The sequence below is a fragment of the Lepidochelys olivacea genome, assembly GCF_965140295.1.
Source record: "Lepidochelys olivacea isolate rLepOli2 genome assembly, chromosome: 11".
NCBI lineage: Eukaryota > Metazoa > Chordata > Testudines > Cheloniidae > Lepidochelys > Lepidochelys olivacea.
Window position 1 is genome coordinate 37,098,130 of NC_140421.1, and position 20,423 is coordinate 37,118,552.

The window sequence follows — 20,423 nt, forward strand, 5'->3', positions numbered from 1 at the left end:
TAATACACACTTTGATTTCAATTACAACACAGATTACAATATATATGAAAATATAGAAAAAAAAGAAATATTTTTAAAATTTCAATTGGTATTCTATTGTTTAACAGTGCAATTAATCGCAATTAATTTTTTTAATCACAATTAATTTTTTTGAGTTAATCGCCTGAGTTAACTGCGATTAATTGACAGCCCTAATTATGATATTAAATGGTTAACTACAAGTAGTAGCAGCAACAACAGCTGCTGCTTCTGCCACACCCTTTGGGCAATGCCTTATTGTAAAAAGCTCCAGACTTGCAAAGAATGAGCAGAGCCTGGGTACTGTTATATCAACAGAAACAGCCATTTGAAAGCTGCTGGATGAAGACTGTTAGCCACACTGACTTATTTTAAAGCAAAGATTTCACTTTTTTTTTCCTTTCAGATAGTGGTGAGTTTCCAGTAATTTAATACTTTTTGTTATAATGCTACAGTAACTGTGCAGGTTATAAATTTGATTTCTGTAAAGATCTGAATGTAAAGAAATAATCAATAACCCAGTCAGAGCTTAATGGAGCTAGATTTACTGTAAGTGTAAAGTATGAAGTACGTTTTGTTTTATCTTTTTAAATGTATTTTGGTCCAGAAGAAAAATGAGAGGAAAATGTGCCCTATTAATATAAATAAGAATAGTTACTTCCAAATGCACTTTATGTTTTAAATATGCAACATTACAGAATGTTACAAAATATTGAACTTAATTTTATGCAGAGGATAGAGGTAATAAAATATTTCTACAGATAATGTACATACTGAGTGGCAACAAAGTTGAAAAGCAGCAGTACTAAGGGAAGGCTATAATATGCCAACATTTTGTTAAACAAAAATATTTGATGCAATATTCAAAAGATTGTGGAACACAAAATCCTTAATTGCAAAGATAAGATGCAATAGCTATGTACTTGTACATAATTTCTGTATTTTGTACAGTATTTCTCTACTGATTTTACAGCCTTTTAGAATCTGAATCAGTTTCCTGAAGATGAGATCATCTACAGAAAAGCAAGATTATTTGACTTTGACAAATAATAGAATCTGTTGTGTGTGTTTAGAGATATCAGTTTTTTAAGCTATATTTTTAGGGATCATTTTAGAAAACAACACACCGCAGCTTATGGTACAGAGCTACAAACATAAAAAATCTTTAAATTAGGTGTATCTACAAAAATTATCTTTATACATGCTAAAGTAGTTTGCAGTATAACTATGTTAAGGAGACTGGAAAAAATGATAAAATTATTAAATAATTTTACAGGCCCCATTCTTGCAATTTAATCCACACAGGCAGATAATTGGGCTGTATGCAATGTGCCAGAGTCTGCCTCTGTGGATCTAGTTGCAGGATTGAGGGGCAACATAATCTAGTGGAGACAAAACCAGACAGAGTCAGGAGACCAGAGTTCTATTCCCAGCTCAACCCCTGAGTCATGTGACTTAGGACAAGTCACTATACTTCTGTGTGTGTCAACTTTTCCATGGACACAGTGGGGAATAATGATACTTTAAAAAAGTATTTTGAGATCTATGCATGAAAAGCGCTGTGTAAGTATTGTCATCATCAAATATAATCATGTCTGTGCTGATTCAGTGATTGTGTCTGCCCTTGCCATGGCATTGGCAGAGTGAGAGAACAGTTGTTACCTGACCAGATAATATTTGGTCTAACTTGTCATTTTTATGTTGCAATATAGTGTGTCTAATTGAGATGCAATATGTTGTGGCATTTGACATTGTATGTTTTTGCAGTAATAATATCTTACAGAATTCCAAGGCAAATTAGAGGAATATCTATTGCTTTCCCATAAATCTTAACTATGCTACCAGGAGCGCTAGAGTGAAAGCCAGTTCTAGTTCTATCAGAGGAGAAAGAGAACTCCAACCACCAAAGCTCCCCAAGCAGGATATTGATTCACAATACATCCGACCTATGTAACAACAGAAGGAAGGAGGTATTATCCCAGCAGAATGACTCTCATTGTGTGATCAATGATTCTGAAGGTAGGGCACCACTGTCCAGCCCCACCTGAAAACAGACAGGAGGCAATAGATGTGGTTTACATAGGTCGGACCTTTATTCCCCTAACTATCCAGTAATACCGGACACTAAATTGTACAGTGCATCATCATTTCTTTATTTTTCCCCCCTACTTGGGAGGAGTGCCTTTAGCTGTCCCTCTTCCCAACCTGGTCCCAGCCAGCCCCTTACTGGAATCCCACCACCCTCCTCTGTATATAAGGGTTAAGGGTGCTGGAAAGGAAGGGGGTTGGCTCCCTGCTGTACAAGACATTAGGAGCCCCAATCCTCCTTCCGCAGCTTCTTTATGGGATGCTTTCCTCTAAATCCCCTTCCAATCCATTTTACCCAATCACCCCATCCTTTCCGTAAGAAGTACCTGCACTGGACAGCTGCCACATTGTTTAAGTTACTAAGCTGTGACATTTTAACCCAACCTCCCTCCTTCACTGCCCCAGGTCCCTGACCTGCTGTGGGGAAGGCAAATCCCGTCAAGGTCAATCTGGTGGTGAGGAAAAAATTCATTCCCAGTCCCCAAGGAAAAAGGGTCACCAGCAATATAAGAGTATAAAAATATTGCTCGAGCATGCAGGGGTGTAATCAGGAAGGCCAAAGCACAATTGGAGTTGCAACTAGCAAGGGATGTGAAGGGTAACAAGAAGGGTTTCTACAGGTGTCATAAATATAAAGGGAAGGGTAAACCCCTTTAAAATCCTTCCTGGCCAGAGGAAAACTCCTCTCACCTGTAAAGGGTTAAGAAGCTAAAGGTAACCTCGCTGGCACCTGACCAAAATGACCAATGAGGAGACAAGATACTTTCAAAAGCTGGGAGGAGGGAGAGAAACAAAGGGTCTGTGGGTCTGTCTTTATGCTGCCTTTGCCGGGGATAGACCAGGAATGGAGTCTTAGAACTTTTAGTAAGTAATCTAGCTAGGTATGTGTTAGATTATGATTTCTTTAAATGGCTGAGAAAAGAATTGTGCTGAATAGAATAACTATTTCTGTCTGTGTATCTTTTTTGTAACTTAAGGTTTTGCCTAGAGGGATTCTCTATGTTTTGAATCTAATTACCCTGTAAGGTATCTACTATCCTGATTTTACAGAGGGGATTTCTTTACTTCTATTTACTCCTATTTCTATTAAAAGTCTTCTCGTAAGAAAACTGAATGCTTTTTCATTGTTCTCAGATCCAAGGGTTTGGGTCTGTGGTCACCCATGCAAATTGGTGAGGCTTTTTATCCAACATTTCTCAGGAAAGGGGGGGGTGCAAGTGTTGGGAGGATTGTTCATTGTTCTTAAGATCCAAAGGTCTGGGTCTGTAGTCACCTAGGCAAATTGGCGAGGCTTTTTACCAAACCTTGTCCAGGAAGTGGGGTGCAAGGTTTTGGGAAGTATTTGGGGGGAAAGACGTTTCCAAACAGCTCTTCCCCAGTAACCAGTATTTGTTTGGTGGTGGTAGCGGCCAATCCAAGGACAAAGGGTGGAATATTTTGTACTTGGGGAACTTTTTGACCTAAGCTGGTAAAGATAAGCTTAGGAGGTTTTCATGCAGGTCCCCACATCTGTACCCTAGCGTTCAGAGTGGGGGAGGAACCTTGACAACAGATATGTTAGCAAAACGATGGTGGTCAGGGAAAGTGTGGGACCCTTACTGAATGCGGAGGCAACCTAGTGACAGATGATCTGGAAAAAGCTGAAGTACTCAATGCTTTTTTTGCCTCGGTCTTCACAGACAAGGTCAGCTCCCAGACTGCTGCACTGGGCAACATAGTATGGGGAGAAGGCGAGCAGTCCTCAGCAGTGAACGAACAGGTTAAGGACTATTTAGAAAAGTGGCCATGCACAAGTCCATGAGTCCGGATTTAATGCATCCAAGGGTGCTGAGGGAGTTGGCTGATTGGCATTATCTTTGAAAACTCATGGTGATCAGGGAAGGTCCTGGATGATTGGAAAAAGGCAAATATAGTGCCCATCTTTTAAAAAGGGAAGAAGGAGAATCCGGGGAACTACAGACTGGTCAGCCTCACCTCAGTTCCTGGAAAAATCATGGAACAGGCCCTCAAGGAATCCATTTTGAAGCACCTGGAGGAAAGGAAGGTGATCAGGAACAGTCAACATAGATTCACCAAGGGCAAATCATGCCTGACCAACCTGACTGACTTCTATGATGAGATATGGGGAGAGCGGTGGACATGATATACCTTGACTTTAGCAAAGCTTTTGATATGGTCTCCCACAGTATTACTGCCAGCAAGTTAAAAAAATACGGATTGGATGAATGGACTATAAGGTGGATAGAAAGCTGGATAGATCATTGGCCTCAACAGGTAGCGATCAACGGCTTGATGTCTAGTTGGCAGCCAGTATCAAGCGGAGAGCCCCAGGGGTTGGTCCTGGGGCCTGTTTTGTTCAACATCTTCATTAATGATCTGGATGATGGGATGGAGTCCACTCTCAGCAAGTTCATGGATGACACTAAACTGGGGGGAGAGGTAGTTATGCCGGAGGGTAGGGATAGAGTCCAGAGTGACCTAGACAAATTGGAGGATTGGGCCCAAAGAAATTTGATGAGGTTCAACAAGGACAGGTGCAGAGTCCTGCACTTAAGATGGAAGAATCCCATGCATCGCTACAGACTAGGGACTGACTGGCTAAGTGGCAGTTCTGCAGAAAAGGACCTGGGGATTATGGTGGATGAGACACTGGATATGAATCAACAGTGTGCCCTTGTTGCCAAGAAGGCTAACGGCATATTGGGCTGTATTAGTAGGAGTGTTGCCAGCAGATTGAGGGAAGTGATTATTCTCCTCTATCGGCATTGGTGAGGCCACATCTGGAGTACTGCGTACAGACAGGATGTGGCCAAATTGGAGAGAGTCCAGTGGAGGGCAATGAAAATTATTAAGGGGCTGGAGCACATGACTTATGAGGAGAGGCTGAGGGAACTGGGTTTATTTAGTCTGCAGAAGAGAAGAGCGAGGGGGGATTTGATAGCAGCCTTCAACTACCTTAAGGGGGGGTTCCAAAGAGGATGGAGCTAGGCTGTTCTCAGTGGTGGCAGATGACAGAACAAGGAGTAATGGTCTCAAGTTGTAGTGGGGGAAGTCTAGGTTGGATATTAGGAAAAACTATTTCACTAGAACAGTGGTGAAGCACTAGAATGGGTTACCTAGGGAGGTGGTGAAATCTTCCTCCTTAGAGGTTTTTAAGGCCCAGCTTGACAAAGCCCTGGCTATGATGATTTAGTTGGGGTTGGTCCTGCTTTGAGCAGAGGATTGGACTAGATGATCTCCTGAGGTCTCTTCCAACCCTAATCTTCTATGATTCTATGATATACTCACAGCGGATCATGAAGAAACCAAGTCCTCTTCTGCATAGGTGGGAGGGTGGCTGTATCCAGCCCAGTCTCAGTGAGAGAGAGCTTCTCTGGAACTGTCCGAGGTATAAATATCACCACACCCTCCACTCACCTTCAAGAGCAATGCCCCCCCAACAACTTCCTGTTCTTCCTTGCTCCATCCAGGTACATCTTCCCCTCTGCCACCAATTTCAGAGGGAGCTCTTATGGGTCAATAATCCCTTTTCTTCCAGCTGGCTGGCCAAAGGTCCCACTGTGTAGAGTTGCGGTGAGCATGTTCCCTAGCAGCTTCTGAGAGCTAATTAATGCAGTCCAAGGAGCATTTTAGCTAACCCATTGTTACATTCTCTTTTAAAGAGAACACATTTTCTTGTTTGACATCTGTATATGTACTGTAAGATTGTTTATACAAGCTTCGCAAATGCTGTCCTAGGAGTCATATGCATCACAATGGAAAGTTTGTACAAACAAGCTTACAGTGTGTGTGTGTATATATATATATATATATATATATATATATATATATATATATGATGCCACACAAAGGAATTTGTGCTTTTTAATAAAGAGTGTACCAGGATGCTAGATGGAATATGCAACCATGAATGGGTCAGGAAATGACTCCAACGGTAGTGCTGTGCAGTCAGGAAAAAGCAAAACTTTGGTATGGGAACCATAAGCACTCTCAGAAAGAACAAGGTAATTTCATAGCTCATGGTATCTAAGCATGAAAGGAATTTTAATTAAATATTTATATAGTACCGTAGATTCATATAGGGCTTTACAATGTTCAAATACAGATAAGGAGCACCAAACAATTTAGAACTACTCAATTTATATCGATTAAGAATAAGGTTTATTTTAAAAAATTGTGAATGGGGATCACAGATCAAATAAATTCTAACTTGTCTTTTCAAGAAGCAGAGAGTGAAGAGTAGAGCTACGAAGATGCTTTGCCAAAATTTTAGCCCTTCTGCTGGGTCCACTTGGCATAGAGACAATGAGCAAAATGTGTGTCTGTTTTTTCTATGCTCAGAAAATGAGGGTGGAAGACAGACTGAAGGAGAAAGAAATGTGCAGTCCCTTTCTTAAAGAGGAGTCTTATCTATGAGTTTCAGGTCTGCACACGCAGGGTAGACATGGTGAGAGCTATATCAGTAGTATTTCTTTCTAGTGTTTGGAGTTAGGTTTGGTTTATAAAGAACTCTACTAAACATACTTACGTTAATTTCCATTTAAAATTTTTTTTGCTAGCCTCTGTGGGTATTTTCTAATATTAAGGTGTTGATCAATCCACTTTTTCACTATTTGCAGAACAATAAACAGCAGCATTCAAAAATGGATAAATATGAATAATTAAATCTTGCAACATCTCCTTTCCTTGAGATATGGTGCTGTTTCAGCCAATAAAGAGGGACACAAGAACATAGATTGTTAGCTTCAGAAAAACTCATGGATTTTTTTCCTTACTAAAATCTGAAATCTTTATGGATGATAACAACTGGATTATTTTCAACAGTTTACCATAAGATATTGTCACAGGACTGATTAGCTTGTGGAAACAGAAGGGAAGAAACTGAAGGAAAAAACCCTCCCATTAAAAAGACCTTACAGATACCATTGCTTTAGAATAATTACCAAACAAATCAGCCCAAGAATCTACTACAAGTTCAGAGAATCCAGACTCAAACAAGAAGCAAGGTGCATTGCTTTCCGTGGGGGCTGCCACAAGAATCCACAAAACAGAAATGAAGGGAATAAACTGGACTCTCTTCTTTTGCCTCAGGAAACACCCCTCATACCTGAATTTGAGATTTGGGGCGGGGAAGCACTTATGTTGTTCTGGGCCTAGATATGATGTAAATTTGCATTTAACAAAAAAATGGTTTAGTGTGCGTGTGTGTGAATGTTTTGATTATGTGTACCTATATGGGGAATTTATATATTTGTAAATAGTCTGAGTGGGAACTCCCTGTTTGTGGCAACTAACATCTCAGAGACATTAAAAAAATAAATCCCACTTCTTGCCACATGACAAGTGCAGCAGTATTCAGCCGTAATCTGAATTAAGCCAGGTCACCAAGGCCTAATTATTCAATATCCAGTATATGACACATTCACTTACTTTTAAAATGGTTAATTTTGTCCATGTATCAAAGTTTTATCACAAATAGCCAAATATTAAATATGTTTGTTTATGGGATATTGGGTGAAATCCTGATCCCACTGAAGTCATTGTCAAAACTCCCATTGACTCCAGTTGTGCAGGACTACGACCCATTCTCTGGTTTTGATGTATTTAATTCAGTTTGGGCCTTATGATAATTTGTGGCTAGGCAGAAACTGTGGGCTGGATTCACTGGATCTGTATGTAATATATTATATATGCACATTAACAATTTTCTCCTAGCTGTAGAGTGAAGGCAGGTACACAATTCAATCGATCCATAATGTAGAAGAATCCAGTTTGAGGAGATACCTCAATATTGATTCAAAAATGATATTAATAAAATTATAACTTAATTTTTTAAGTTGTTACCAACTTGTTTGCACCTCATGATGAAGCTACAAGAATGTTATAGCCAGGATGCTGGGAAATATAACAATACATATATTTAGCTAGTTATTTTTACGAAGTGTTAAAGCTAAGCATGGAAATCCCATATGGTTCTACTTCTCTCTCCCCCAAGGACAAGCAAACAAAGAAAACAAAACTTTGTAAGCCTTCATGTTTTAGAAAGAAACATCTGAAGAGAATGTGGGGTATATCAACACAGCAATAAAGTTGACTCTACCAACCCGGACCGTTTTACAAGAAATCTTGCTTGTGTTCTTAACAACTTTGGAGAAAAACATGTGTAGTTGAAGATGTTTTAAAGTTCTGTTTATTTCTTAAATGCTGAAATGACAAACGCCTTTGGATTTAGAGGAAACCTTCACCCAACTCAGGAAGAAAAATAATTGTTCCAAAAATTGTCAAGAGTCAACAACTTAAGCTAAAGACTTCCTAAAAGTTATTTAATTTTGAAAGACTGTTTTGAGAAATAAAACCTTTTATATAAAGAACAGGCACGTTTGTGCTTTTTGAACACAGAATTTCATTTCCTGTCAAACTCTATAAAACTGAAAGAATATCTCAGCAAATAGACTGAATAAAAAGAAAGCATTAAAACGAGCTTTGAAAGTTATCTGATGCTTTCCTGCTGCAAGAACAAAGCCTATTAAAGAAACGTTGCATATTCATTAAACAGACTACATATTCAGGAGCTGAAAGTGTCATAAAGGAAGACCAACCCCAAAGACATGAAGCCACTGAAAGGATGACAGCAACCATCTTTGAATCTAAAGATGCCTGAAAGAGGTGTGTTTTCCTATAATTTCATGAAAATAAGAAGGGTATACAAACTCTGAAGAAAACACCCCCACACATACACATCCCCTATAAGAAAAAAAATAGAAGACTCAAGAAACAGCCAACCCAAGGAAAACCTTTCCAAGACTTCAGGTTGGATTGGTGAGAGGAAGTTAACTAAGACACTGCCAAGAGATTAGATTTAAAACTCTTGTAATGATTTTTGGGATGCTGAAATGCTGTTGTAATTTAAAAGACTAACAATTTCTCCTGTTAATTACTAAGTGGTTAGACCATGCACTCCTACAGAGGAGACAGGGGCTAAACATTAGTAAACACAGAGACAGCAGGATGTAACTGGATTTAAGATTCTTAATATTAGTAACTGGCCTGTCTAAAGACAGCTTCTTAAAAGGCTTCTAATTTAAATATCTTCTTCGATTTCATAGGATATAGTTAAGATTGCTTACCTTCATAGAATCATATAAATGAAGTCCTGGAAAGACCCTCGAGATCAGCTGGTCCATTCCCCTTCACTGAGGGGGACTGCACGACTAAGTATTATCTAGACCATCCCCAACAAATGTTTGTCTAACCTGTTCTTAAAAACCTGCAACGATGAAGATTCCACAGTCTCCCTCGGTAATTTGTTCCAGTGCTTAATTACCTTTTATGGTTAGGAACGTTTCCCTAATGTCCATTCTAAATCTCCCTTATTGAAATTTAAGCCCATTACTTCTCCTCCTGTCCTCCTTGAATGTCCCCCCTCAGTTTCTCTTTTCCTGTGTACTCTCTATACCATTATCCAAATCATTTATAAAGATATGGAATATAACCAGACCCAGGAAAGATGCCACTCCATATGCCCTTCCAGCTTGACTGTGAACCAGTTAAGTTTTGTGATAACTACTTTCCGAGTGTAGTTTTCCAACCAGTTGTGCACTCACCTTATAGCAGGTTAGTCTAGGCTGTATCTCCCTACTTGACTTATGAGGTCATGTGAGACAGTATCAAAAGCCTTACTAAAGTTGAGAGATATCACATCTACTGCTTCCCCTATCCACAGGGCTTGTTACCCTGTCAAAGAAAGCTATTAGGTTGGTTTTGACATGATTCGTTCTTGACAAATCCATATTGTCTATTACTTATCACCTTATTATCTTCCAGGTGCTTACAAATTGATTCTTTGATTATTTGTGCCATTATCTTTCCAGGTTCCAAAGTTAAGATGACTGGTTCCCTGGATTGTCCTTATTCCCCTTTTATAGATCAGTACTTTATTTCTCTTTTTCCACTCCTCTGGGATCTCTTTCGTCCTCCATGTGTTCTCAGAGATAATCACTAATGGCTCAGAGGTCTCTTCAGACAGTTCCTTAAGTATTCTAGGATGTATTTCATCAGGCCCTGCTGACTCAAAGACATCTAGCTTGTCTAAATAATTTTAAATTTTTCTTTACCTATTTTAGCCTCAGATCCCATTTACACTGATGTTCACTATGTTAGTCATCTGATCACTGCTAACCTCTTCAGTGAAAACAAACAAAAAAGGCATTTAACTCTTCGGTCATTGCTGAGTTTTCTGTTATTGTCTTTCCTTCCTCATAGAGTAATAGACCTACCTTGTCCTTGGTCGTCCTGCTTCTTTGCCCAACTATAAACTGTTTAGGTTATTATTAATTACAAGACAGGCTTCACATGCCCTTAAATTATTTTGCCCATACATAAACAATTTAAAGTACCTAATGAGATACTAAAATTCACAATAATTGTGGGAAAAAATAAACTTTGATCTTAACTTACCAAGAGAAAAATGCCCCCCGAAGCAGTTCATTCTCAAGGGTGTTAAATGCTCTATTAAAAGCTCCCCACAGAGAGATGCTCAGAAGAGATTGTAATGGAAGTAACCAGTTTATAGTTTGTGTTCAGTCATTTGTGTTGTTTTGTTTAATGTTTTATTTTCCATGGTTAATAATTGTGATTATTTTGCTTGGGCTTAATCAAGGTGTGTCCTAAGGTTCATAAAGCGGCTAGTGGGAGCCACATCCCTGAGTTGGCAGTAAGAGAAAATAAGTAAAAGCTGGCCTATTGTTTCTTGTTTCTCTAAACTAAATATTTGTAGTAATTTTTAGAGTAAAATAACTTGGCTTCCAAAAATTTAAAACTACCCCTTTCAAACTCCACACAATCCTTCCCATGAAGTTTCTTTTCAAGTTAGGAATATCAGCTGGTGAAATTGCAATATGCTTCTCATGAAATGCAGTTTGATTTGTACACATGCTTGTGTTTCTCAGTTTTGTAGGTCATGATGCTTAAAGGATGGAATACTGATGAAAGGAAGATTTTTCTATTAGTTTATATGTGAATTATATCAAATATTTTAATGTATATGTGCTGTCCATCAATTAATAGCTGCTTACTAAAGAGCTTGCATATTGTGTTTATATGTTATTTATAGAGTAGCCCATCTTTTATTTATATACAGTATAAGTAACACAGTGTTCACAATTTACAGTATTCACAATGGGTGAAAAAAGAGTGAAGTGACTCTTCAGGGTAATTTAAGTGAAAAGAGTTTTTAAAAAGAAAAAAGCTTTGTCCAGAATGGTTTTGTAATTGCATGAAGTGAGAAGAGGTAGCACATCTCAGAATAAAGCAAAGAGGAAAGCAAAAATGAACAGAGCTGTCCGAACAGAGCAATTTAATGGATTATCATTTTCCATAAAGCTTCCCATTGTCCTCTCTAAAGTATATGCTGAATTTACACTGCTGTCATATTCCACTCAGCACATCACTTCCCCTATAGTTAGCCATGGTATCCAAAACACAGACAGTAATGATGAGGCAATAGTGCAGGTCAACTTGCCCCTTAATCTGTTAGCATCCCTAGAGCCCATCAGTCAGGTTCCAGTAACTAACACTGTACAGAAAATAAGATTGGGTGTGATTTCATATTTAGGGCCAGACTCAGATACCCTTATTCATATTGAATAGTACCTTTAGTGAAGTCAGTAATATGCTGACGAGTAAGATGCTTCTCGGTGTGAAGAAGGGTATCTAAATCTGGCCCTATATAAATAGTTCTTACACATTGTTACTGTACATGATAGTAAATGTTGAACATCCACATTTAATTTAGGAATTAAGGTTTATATTGCAATAGAATGAACCTTGTGCATGTTCATTAATGGTAAGTTCTGTGATCACTGTTTTCCCTTACAGAATCAGAATGCTTCCTACTTACCAGTGCCACTGGAAGAAAAGTGAGATTCATAGCTTCTGCAAGCCACAGAGGACAGGACATGCCTTATACTGGAGCTTCACAAGGTATGATAGGCTATTCAGACAAATTTAATATTTGTTTGTTCTCTAGTTGTATAGTGTTTGACACTTGTGTTACATACATATTCTGATTGCTAGCATTTGTAAGTGTAATATATAAAATAATAGATTTAGCACAACTATCTAGAAAATAGTGTAACGTACAGTATATGTTACCTGACTGCCAAATACAGGCCTGGGAAGAAATTTTATCCTAAATTTAGGGATTTTTTGGCACCCTTTGGAACATGAAGCAGGTATAGCTGTTAGGTTTAAATGTGTGTATCTTCCATGGTTCCCTGTGATTGCAGATTAGAGAAGGTGTCCTGGCTCATTATAGCCTTCTTTTTCTTCTATGTTTCTGAGTTGAGCCAAAAAGGAATTCATAAAAGAATCCTCCACCATTATTTTTTCACATGAACACCAAGTTGGTGATATGCCTATTTCAGCCCTACTGCTGCTTGTGAGTCTTATTTGTTCAACTTAAGACATATTCAAGGCCAGTCTTACATTCCTGAGAATGTGTGAGAACTGACTGGGGGCATCTGTTTGCAAAGAAAGCAGCTAGTAAACAATATATTTATTAAAAGAAACAACCCAGATGTACAGAAAGGACTTCCTACATCCACCTCCAATCCCCTTTGCAGTGAATTGAAATAAAATGATAGAATGATGGCAAAAGGTAATTAAAAAAACCCTGCATTTTGAATCTTCTCAGATACAATATTAAACCATTATTAAAAGGAGAAGGATGGCAGGATGCAAAGTAGTCTCCAACAAACGCATATTTTAGTGGTGCATTTTGGAATTTTAATACCAAGTTTAGTGAGGAAAAGAAAGTCAATTTCACTTTTCAAACAGACCGCAAATGCATTTGCTGGAATTTGCTGACCCAAGAAAAATCCACCTCTGTAACATATGTCAGACCTCTCTCTAGGTCCTCACATTCAGGCTATGTCTAAATCTTGACAATTCTTTGTGCATGGATCTCTAAGAAACCGATTTACCCACAAAGCTAGAACTCTTGTCCAGGTTCTCATCTTGGATCTTGATTACTGCAACAGCCTTTTTCTCTGGCTTTGACAATTGCAATCTTGCCTCGCTTATATCCATTCAGAGTGCTGCTGCGAATAGTTTTCCTAACCTGTTGCTTTGACCATGTTGTTGCTTTGACCATGTTCTCTCTCTCTCTCTCTTTGTATCCCTCCACTGGCTCCCCGTGCTCTCTCATAGAGAGAAGCTGCTTGTCTTCAGTTTCAAGGCCCTTCATGGCCTATCTCCCCTCTACCGATCATCTCTCATTTGCTATTAAGATCTCAGCTCTGACTGGCCCATGACGACAGCCTCCATTGCCCATTTGTTAAATTTTCAAACAAGCAACTTTGTGCTTTCTCCCATGTTGTCCCTCACACTTGGGAGGAGTTCCCCATAAACATCTGCAAAGCTACCTGATTATCCTCCTTCAAAGTCTCCTTTTCCGGGGTGCCTACAAAAAACTTGACAAGAGTTAAATTGCTAATATAGAGACCACTACCTATCATGCTGACGAACACTGTCTCATTGTTTCCTTGTACTCCATCTGTCTGTATCCAGATGGTCTCCCTTGTTTTATGCTTAGAATGGGGAAGGGACCTTCTTTTTGTTCTGTTTGTGTACGGCACCCAGCACAATGGGGTCCTGGCCCATGACTAGGGCTCCTAAGTATTATAGTAATACTAATAATAGCAATATGCAAACTCACTGGATAATGCAGACACTAGCATTACTTCTATTCTGCAGTTTGTACAGAGCAGTCTGGAATTTGAGATGTGCATAAGTTCCAAATTACACATTTCAGCTGTGGCTAACAGGGTAAAGACAGATAAGAACTAAAGATTTGCAGCACATCCACAAGGCAAGAGATTTCTAAGAATGAATTTACTAAAACCTGTGACATGAAAATATGCTTCACAAGAAAGTGCAATCTTATGCTCCATGCTTTAACTGAAACAACATTTAAACACCTCAAGTGTCCTTTCTATTTTCTATCCCCTAAAGCAGCCTCACTTATAATAATTACCTCCTTAGGAAGGTATCTGAATTGGGAGCATTATCCAGCGTTATAGAGACATGGTGATACTACTTATTGCACTAAATTTCACCCTGAAGGAAAACACAATTTTCCATTCACAAGACATTATTCAGACATCATTTTTCACCATCCCTTCACACACAAAAGAAAGCAAATGGCTTGTATTTGATGTCAGGAGAACTGTAGGAATTTATCTAAATAGAATAAAAAGACAACTTGCAAAAGTGCTGAGCATCGAGGAATTCCCACTAAGGTCAATGGGAGCTGCTGGTTACTCAGCACTTTTGAAAAGCACATGATTTATTTAGGTGCCTAAATATGAACTTAGGCTCCTGTTTTTAAAAATCTTGTCCTTAACCCACAGCCAGTTTTATTTCTTTAGGCCTGAAACTACTATTGCCAAAATGGACCAGAACCTGAATTTTAGATTCCTACTAAGGTAAGAACATAACATTGCCTTAGGAGATTAACACTGATGCTATGATATCCACATCAGCCTCCTGGGCTGGGAGGCCAGGGATATAGGCAGAAGAAATGCATAAGATTGCAACTTGTTCAAATAATTAGTCTTACAAGACACTACAGATTGGGCATCCTCATCTGCAGGAGGCTGCTCTGTGCTTGGATAGAGAAATACTTTACCAAAAATTTTAAATTTTAAAGTTTCCTACTTCTACAATTGTCTACTGGTTCATATTTTCTCTCACCCTTTTTGTCTAGAGCTCAATGCTAGCCACTGTCCATAAGTCAGCATTGCCAGACATGCAGTCATGAGAAAGAGAATAGTTTATTAACTGATGATTTGCTTTCTCTTATTAATATGTCTGTACTTCATCTCTCCTTGCTCTTGAGGAATACGTATTTCAGTTGCTCCCAGCAGAGCTATTAAGTTTTATTTAATGTTAGTTCAGGATTAGTCAACTTTACAGCTATGTAGAAACACGTCTCGAGGGGCAAGTCAGAAGGGCAAGTCTGAGGTCACTGCCCATGTCTGACAGTCTTGAACGCAGCCTGTGTAGCTGCTGGGCAGGACATAACCCAGAAGTCAGGATTACCAGACAGACTGTCTAAGAGATCATAGAATGTATTTCACTAAACTGCAATTCCAGTAGCAGAGGTGCAGACTCAGTTGTTTGTTGCTGAGGCACTCTGCTGTGAAAGAGCTTTGAGCAAAGAGAAAAAGGGACTCCCTCTCCGCCATCCCTCAAACAAAGCAGCACCACTATTACACAGCAGCACAATAAAACTTACAAAAGGCTGCTCAATTTCTCTGTTGCTTCTCAGAAGCTTTTTCTGCACCATCCAGTCATACACCATCTCCAACACACACAGAAATTTCCCAAGTGTTAAGGGGATCAAAAAAGTCCCAAATTTAAGAATGAAATGCAGATGTCAACCAAAGAGCACTAGTTATTTGCAGTATAATGCAGTTTTCCCAGCATACAGACAGTAATATTAATTTAATAAAGGACCCTACTGCCTGGAAAGTTACTAGTTTCGAAAAAGAAGTACATGCCAGGTAGAAATCTCTCACTTGCCATATCTGGAATTTGGATGTTTTCATGGATGACCAGGCACTAGACTCCCACCAATTTTTAGTGAATAGAGGAGTAGCCAGTCTCCTTCCAAGACGACTCCTGGCAAACCATTCTGGATGTTAGTCCTTCCTTTCTCTCTTCTTCTTTCACTCTCTCTTTCCATTTTGCTTTTTTAAAAAGTAATAAAAACATACCACTACTGACAGTTAAAAGACTGCAGTCTGATCTAGCTCAGAGTATTAGTAATGGGATTCAGTGCCTTTTATATTAAAAGTTAAAAGTAAAAAATCAACAAAAAGTAGTTTCAGGAACTATACCTGAGCCACCCTACCAATTTTTGTGGTTTCACAACCCATTTTCTTAATTTTTTAAAAATATTTTCTCTTCCCTCTTGCTATGTGACAGACCCACACAAACAACAGGTGAAACTGTCTATATGGGGGAAATACTGAAGACTGTACACAAAGTACTGTCAAATGCTCAGATACAGGCAGAGGAAAAAACAGAGAGAATAATTGTTTTTCCTCACATCTATTTATGTTGTAGTAATCCTGGGTGTTACATGTAACAACAGTCAATAAAAAAATAATCATACTAAAGTGTGCATGTGCCTTTAAGTTATGATTTCAAGTCCAATTCAGTAGTGACCAAATATTCTTAACATCTGATGGCTTTTGGTCAACATGAAATGAGTTGGAAAGTAGAGAAGTCTGGATTGAGGCTTATGTATATTCCTTTAGTCTTCTCAACCTCTCATCTCTATTCCTAACATCATGAAGAAATTATTTCTCACTTCATGGTCATTTGATTCCTCAACTGGCACCCACTTATGGAGTGTAGTCATCCTTGACTAAGAGCTCCATGGAGCTACTGATGGATTTAAAGGACACATTTTTCTTACAAATATACAAGAAAACCAAAACAAGTTGATCAAAATACTTTTACATTGATCCATTAAAAGTTTGAAAACTTACCTAAAACCAACATTTTAAGTGGGGAAAGTACTTGATTTGAATGTTGGTTTTAGGTAAGTTTTCAAACTTTTAATGGATCAACAAAAAAGTATTTTGATCAACTTGTTTTGGTTTTCTTTATAGGCAGACAGGTTCTAATTTGTAAATATGTATATTTTAGGGATTATGATAGGTGTATGCTGATTTGGTGGTAATTGTCTATATTGCTTTTGAAACTGATCAGCTAAATTAGTTCTGCATTGTAATATTATTTGTACACAGATCCAGCAACAAACCTGTTAAAGATTAGGGCTTGGAGTCTGAAAATTTCAGTTTTATTCCTAGCTCTTCCAAAAACTCTTTCAGTGGCTTTGGCATTTGGATATGATAATCACATCAGAAATGCTTTAAGCAGACAGATCTTGGGCAAGTCATTTAACTTCTCCTTGCCTCAGTTTCTTCATCTGTAAAATAAGAATAGTAATACTTATCTCACAGGGTACAAGGTTTATTTCATTAATGTTTGTAAAATCATTGGAGATGAAAAATGTTATAGAAAAGAGCCAAGTATTATGTGAAACATAATTATGAAGGTAGATTAACTACACACTTACTCCTCCTAAGAACCAGTGTTCCTCTGAAGTGTTTAAAATGATGAAGGAAATGTTTCCACTAGGAATGTTTCCACTAGCAAAAAGCTAACACTATTAATGCATGTCATTAGCTTGTTCTCATTACTCCTACCTGCTTTAGAAACTTCCTTTGTTCTTTTAAATAATATTTGTGCTAAACAGTCTTGCAAAATTTTCATAAAATCTTCATTTCAGGTACACAAGTCTACCTCACTACTCTTCAATATGACACTATTGACAATTCAACTTTGTTAACTCGCCCATAAAAAAAACACCCAGAAGAACTACCTGTCCAAAACACATGGCTAAGTACAATTTTACAAAGTTCCCCAGTCCTGGAAAGCACGACTGGATAGGAAAGGACATGACTACTACAGAGTAACACTTCCTAACACACTTTTAGGTGTTTAGGGATGTAGTTTATCTTCATTCCCCATGTGCCTATAAATAAACAAAACCAAGTACTTTTATTGTTAAATAGAAAATTATTTTTTAAAACTAATTTGCACTGTTTTAATCCAAGTTTGTATCATTCGGAAATTATGAAAAATAACTGGGTTTTCCTTAAAATGTGCCGAAGTTTCTGGTAACCTGGTGACTTTGGCATTTGATTTAACAAGACATTTTCTGCCATGGTACGTCCATAATCTGCAAGTAAAACCTAAAATGCCTCCTCACTTGAGTTTGATATTATGTGGTACTACATCTCAACAGTCTTGTGTTTTATAACAGTGACTAGTAGAGAACTAGAAGCAGCCAGCTAGTTCAAAAGTAATTTTGCCAAGTCTAAATTGCTAACCACAGGAAATTCAAGATCCCACTGTCCTGTTCTCTTTAAAATGGTTAGATAAGAATTTAAATATCTGAATGTTAATGAAGACTTTCTTTGGTAAAAAATATTATTCAAGTTTGAAAAGGCTAATATCACAATTTTATTTTTGTCAATTTCAGAGCCATCCTCCAAACACAACTTTACAAAGACCAAAATGTTGGCCTTGTTCTCCCCACAATAAATACATAAGTTTATTCATTTCATTTATTTGGCCTATTATCTAGCCTTTTGTAGTGTCTAACATAATTCTATTTATGGACCATTTTCCTTGAGCCACAAATCATAACATTTAAACATGAATATGTTCATCCTCCTTTAGGAATATTTTGTCAAAAAGTTGGCATTGTAAAAATGTATGTTTCAAAATAGTATCAAGACTTTAAAACTTTGCCCAGCCTGTAGTAGAGAATGACCATACACATTTCCAGCACTATTCTATTCAGTCTGAGAATAAGATGAAGCTACATGAAGGGTAGGTTTCTAAATGACATCCCCATCTCACATTTAGAGTTGTATACACTTTAACATTAAGGGAAAACTCTGAAAATCTCTTATGTAACCTTCGTCTCAGTGGAGTATTTTTAATGAAGCGATTATGGAGGCCTCTGAGTTCTCTATCCCTATGTTCATTGCTATGTATTTCATGTGCTATATTTAGACTTCTTCAGGCTTCCTTTTCTGAAAATAAATTTATCAGATTGACTCTCCTTGCTGCCAAAAGGTGCATTATCTTGAAATCATAGGGCTCTGCTGTTCCCATTTCTGTTCAATCAGTTTCTGAATTATCATAGTACTCTCCACTAAAGATACAGTATCACTTTAAAATACAGTCTTTAATGAAAAGCAAGGTAGATTCCTGACACTGAGCTACATTTGAACTAATTTACCATATGCTCTCATCTATCCTATTTATGTATTCAGTATGCTTATCCTATAAGGCCTATTTAATCTAAGAAATATTAAGAAAAATAAGCTAATCCTTTAGGACTTCCTTTTAGCTGTTTATAACTCCATTCATAGTGATGCAATATGTACTTTAGCAACATACACTAGGAATAAAATACAGAAAACATGCAATGGAGTAATTTATTGTTTACTTTGTGAAAATCCTAATAAAGGTAGTTCTTAAAGTGAATGTGTATTTTGGGTATTATATGGATTCTGATACATATAATTTGCTTTAGCTGACAGACTAACTCATACCTATATACTTTGAGGAAGTGTTATAACGATCAGTTAACGTAAGTAGAGTGCTTTAAAAACAAAAATTGCTAAGAATGCTCAGCTATACTATACTCTAATTATTTACTGATATTTCTCTGATATATCTCTTTTCTGCTTTCTCTTCCAGATCCATTACAGAAAGAACCACCCCACTTCATGTTCTCCAGAGAGGTCCCCTGCTTCATTGAGATTCCATGTCAGTACACAGATTTATGGTCATTAGAAACAACCTAGTTTAATATCAAGTATTAAAGAAATTGAAAGATCTTGCTCTGAAGCAAACGCCATTTATCCAGTGAGTAAGGAGAAAATGGTGTCCTGGGGCTGAGAGGATGGAAGCATTCTGTGCGAGTAAATTTGGAACACACTCAAATGTCATTGGTTTAAAATGCACTCAAATAACCAAACTTGTGAAAGCTTCCTTGAATTAGCTCATTTCTATTATAAGGTAGAATCGTTGCAGCTTACTTTTGTCATCTTAGACCAATATCAAATCAAAGGATCATTCTAATAGAGTCACAAGCACCTCTACATATCCTCCTAAATTCCCCTCCATGACCTTCACTAGTATTCATCTGGTATCTGTTGTTTTTTACCAAGAGAAGTGCCTCCTAGTGCATTTGGAATTCTATTATAATGTGAATAACACTGGCTACTATTGGAAGTACAGTAGGAGGGACCAGCAGCAGAAGGGTGACAGAAGTTGAACATAGGGACATAAAGATAAGGTGTGGAACACCTTGAGAGAGAGAGAGAGAGAGAGATTTTAGAAGAAAGGGGTAAAGCCTACAATACAGACACTGAGTTGGAATTTGGGTTGCTGCCTCCAGCCAAATTAGAATAGGCTAGGGGCTGCCTGGTTGTGATACTTGCAGAACAAAGAGTAAAGGAGTAAGGAGAAGGGTGGGAGCCTGGTAATACAAAGATTGAGAGGAAGATACGTGGGAACAGGAGTACAGCTGAGAGGGAAAGTGATGAAAACCTGGAAATGGGAAAGGGGGTAATGGGAATCTGCTATCACAAAGAGGGAGGAAATGGAGAAGCATGGGCATTTGGAAGCTTCGGCAATGAGTGAATGGGTGTTTGGTCAGA

At 38.0% G+C, this 20,423-nt stretch overlaps 1 protein-coding gene and 1 long non-coding RNA gene across 2 annotated transcripts in view; one reads left to right on the forward strand and one right to left on the reverse strand.

Moving 5' to 3' along the window:
* LOC311528423 (sodium channel protein type 1 subunit alpha-like) overlaps positions 1-20,423 on the reverse strand; it is a gene marked incomplete at its 5' end in the record, with an annotated part of 180,082 nt that overhangs the window by 143,444 nt on the left and 16,215 nt on the right. The gene's annotated exons all lie outside the window — the stretch shown is intronic.
* Positions 358-19,532, forward strand: LOC311528427. The gene is made up of 3 exons (XR_014713602.1): positions 358-430; positions 11,983-12,087; positions 19,459-19,532. It is a non-coding gene; the product is annotated as an uncharacterized lncRNA (long non-coding RNA).